Genomic DNA, 4,223 nt, shown 5'->3' on the forward strand with positions numbered 1-4,223 from the left:
GTGCTGAGGAACAGATGATCTCCTCCTTTGGGGATTCACCTGGAGACTGTTTGTTTTTAGTCTCCTCAGGATTTAGAGTCTGCTCTCTATCTGTATAGAAGCTGTCAAGGGTTAAAGTCTTTTTCAGTTTCTTGTCATTCTGTCTAATAATCAAAGACAAACTATCAAAGAAACAGAAGAAAAAAACCTTGAATGGAGGCTGCTTTCTTTGGGGGAGGGGCTGGGTGGTGTTACCGAGCTTCCTCTGCAGACTGCGGGGGGCAGCAGTGAGGCACTAGCAGGACTGTGCTGCGCCTGGGCGCTGAGATCCCAGAGCATGCTGAGACTCTGTGGGGGAGGGGTGGCCAGGTCCCGAGAGACTCCAGCTGTTTGGGGTTGTATTCTTCACCCCCGGTGTTTTTAGCTTCTCTGCTGAGCTGGTGACTTGCTGCCGGAGCAAAGTATCTAATCCTGTAGCAAAGCTCTCCCCGCAGAGACGGCTGCGATCACGCCCCACCCCCTCTCCGCTCTGCTCAGCTCTGAGCCGCCTTCGGTGCTCTTGCTGCCGCTGTCTGCCCGCAGTCTGCTTCCGATCTAATAACCGTCCCCGCCCTCGTGCAAAAACAGACCTTTCCTGATGAGTCTCAAGGATGGTTTCTCTTGGTAACTAATTGTAGGTTTTTTTTCAGTCGAGCATTAATTCAGATGCATGAAATGAAATAGATAGTGAGAGAAAAACGCGGAGGTTACACAGCTGTGTGCCTCCTCTCCACCATCTTGGCTGGAAGTTGATCTGTCACAGTCTTAAAGAACCTGGAACACGTCTAGTGGTAGAGTAGAAAAAAAGAACTAGGGTGAGATGCAGGAAACTTGAGTTCAAATCTCAGCTTTGTCATTTCTTCCTTGGGTGACTTTGGGTGTGTCATTTCCCCTGAATTTTCTGACTTGTAGTTCTTTTCCTCTGTGTGTGTGTGTGTGTGTGTGTGTGTGTGTGTATGTATGTATTTGTGAGAAGATGAATGGCTTGGTCATGATCCCATAGCTTCTATGTGTCAGACACATACAGGTTTTTGAGCCTTCATGGTGACCTCACACTAGTAATAAGAACTCCTTATATTTATATTGCGTGTTATGGTTAAAAATTTCCCCAAGAAATTTTTCTAGAGAAATGAAGGATAAAAGAAAGCAAAAGCCTTTATATAGCACCTACTATGTGCTAGGCACTGTGCTAAGAGGTTTGCACATTTTTTCTTATGGTTATTGTTGCTCTGTAATGTCCAACTCTTTGTGACTCTATTTGGGATTTCCTTGGCAGAGATACTGGACTGGTTTGCCATCTTCTTCTCCATCTCATTTTACATATGAATAAACTGAGGAAAACAGAGTGAAGTGACTTGTCCATGGACACACAGCTACTAAGTGTCTGAGGTTGGATTTGGACTCAGGAAGATGAGTCTTCCCGACTTCAGGCCTGGCGCTTTATCCACTGTGCCATCTGTTTCTCAATTTTATTATCCTCCCTCGCAATTGTCCCCATTTTATAACTGAAGAAATTGTGGCAACCGTAAGTTGATTTGTCCAGAGTCACTTAGCTAATTTTTGAGGCAGGATTTGAACTTTGATTATAGCGAATGCTCTGTGCACTGCGGTGCCACCTACCTGCTTCTAAAGAATTTAGCAAAAAGAAGAATGGCCCTTCACAGTTACATTCAGACTGCCACTCTATCCATCCTTCTTTCCTAAGTCTCATTTTCCTAATCTCCAAAATGTGGATCACCTGTCTTCTGGGGAAAAAACGTTATATGGAAGGTGCTCTGCCATCCATAAAATAAAAATGACATGTAAAAAAGAAAGCACCCTATCATTAGGGTTTTCATCCATACTTGAAAGCAAGAAACCCTCACTTTATCGATGAATATTGTGATATGAGATATTGCAGGAGGGATAGCAACTAGGCCAAATTATTGAAGTCTGTATCTAGAGCCCAGGGTGCCAGAAGCAGATGGCAAAGGAGTGCCGAGTTGATCTCCTTTTCATTTGTGTCTGCTCTCCTGCAAGCATTTACTTTGTTGAGGAAAGTCTTTGTTCCTGAATTGTATTTGATTGGAACATTTTTTTGGAGGGGTAATGTTTTTCCCTCCAAACAGTTTGGTATTCATCTTATACTGTGCATTGAGAGGTTTAAAAAGAAAAAAAGCCATGAAAAACTCCACACATTTTCACTCACAGGAAGCAATAGACCTTTTTCTTTTAAACCGCATTTACATTCTTGTTACTGTACTTCTAACTCCCTTTCACCTTGTATCTCATTACAATAATTGTGCCATTGTGTTTTACAGTGCAACTATAATCTGGGAATTAAATGTTAAGGACTTACAGTTTTAGTCAGCATCAGGGAAACCTTTGATTTTTCTTGTACTAAATATAACTACTGTTTGAAGCAGGTTCCCACAATTATATGTCTTTACCAGTTCTCAGAAGCTTTAATCACAGAGAAACTTCCCCAAAGCTTTTTGTCAAGGAAAACTCCGTAGGATCAAGTTGAACAGGCAAGGGTTAACCATTCTTCCGTTTCAAACTTCAAAACTTGCCTATTTCAATTTTTAAGAGGAAAAACATCTTTTTAATAGCACCCAAGCAAAATAGATGTTTCATAGTAAGCAGTGTCTAGACCATAAAATCTGTCTGCCGGCCTCAGACTGACAAAAGCAATTTCTTGTAAACAAGACTTGGGATAATATTCCCTCCCCTCACTCTGATGGCATATTATTTCTATTCAAGTTTGGTTAGTTCTCTAACCAGATCTAGATAGACATTGGGCACATAATAAGAGAGGCAAGAGGGCTTCACTAATGACTTCATGCTTGAAAAAGAAATGGAAGGTAATTGCTAAGGGCTTCAACATTAGATTGAGACAAGCTTTCACAGAGCAAAACTGAAGGGGGTATAGAGATTTGGTGTTTTCTGATAGCAAAGGATAAAGCATGGAGCACAAAGTACAAAATAAAGACAAAAATTGTCTGACGAACACGAGATGGCCTTCTTCCTTGTTTCCTCTGGGTTTTAGTCTCTATTGATAGACTGTGGATCTGACATGTGTGGAAGGCTTAGCACATGGGGAGTTTGAGTATCACTCACTATGGCTCTCTGATCCCAGTTACCTTGGGTCATTGTCCAATGTTACTGTGATATATTGGGGCACACACTGTCATTCCAAAACCAGAAACCAGCATGGAATTAATGACTATTCTCCTAAGGCTCCAGTACACAGTCCAGTAATGAACAGGTATTGGTAAAAGAATGATGTCTGCTGCCAGGCCTGTCAGCATCATCGCTGCCATCTGCATCTCGGGCTCCACAGGAAGGCAATTGTCCAGCCCCATCTTTGGGGACTAAACCTGATCCTGAATTTCAGTATGCATCCTTTGAGAGTTTTTGGTAGGAGAGCTCCAGACAGAGGCCAGTATATTTTGCTTCTTAGCATTTTCCTTTTCTGATTTCTCTGCCCCTTCTAAATGATATAGCCCTCTCATCAGTTAATGAAAGGTTCCCTTCTCTCAGCACTAGTAAGGCTTTAAGTGATGAGAAAGAAGTGGTAGAAACAGAGGAAACTAAACAGTATGTGCTCAGGCAAAATTCACGAATTTTGAAATCTCCTAGATATGCTAGAGCATTTCTCCTCCATTTTATAGGCCAGAGAGTATAGACATAGAGAAGGGAAGCAATTTGCCAGAGATCACAGAATTAGAGAGTGAGGACCAGAACCCAGGTTCCTTGGTCGCCTGCAAAAAATATCCTTCTATGAATTGGATCCTTCATTTCCCTTAGTGCTGTCTTTCTGGAGTTTTATACCAAAACAAATTGATGGGTACATTTGGTTGAAGAGTGAGGAATACCTTAGAACTTTGCTATTAGGATAGTCTGAGACTTCATATAGGTAAAAGCTTCTGGTAATAGATTCTTGGAGTATTTGAGAAGGAGCCTCTTGCCTTAACACTTGGATGGGAGTGAATTTATTCTCTGTAATGATTACTGTAATAGGAAAGTAATAATGTGAAATACTTAAATGAAAGGTGGAAGGAAGGCAGAACAAACAAGAAAGTATTTATACCTTGTGTGACATCTTGTGCAGATGATATTTTTGTGTGATTAGGGATATCAAAACCTTGTTACTGAGCGATTGGTATGGAACAAATTCCTTTCAACACAGGTATCTATTTAATTTTATGTTTACTAATTTTCTA

The sequence above is a fragment of the Antechinus flavipes genome, chromosome X, assembly GCF_016432865.1.
Source record: "Antechinus flavipes isolate AdamAnt ecotype Samford, QLD, Australia chromosome X, AdamAnt_v2, whole genome shotgun sequence".
In the NCBI taxonomy this organism is placed as follows: domain Eukaryota; kingdom Metazoa; phylum Chordata; class Mammalia; order Dasyuromorphia; family Dasyuridae; genus Antechinus; species Antechinus flavipes.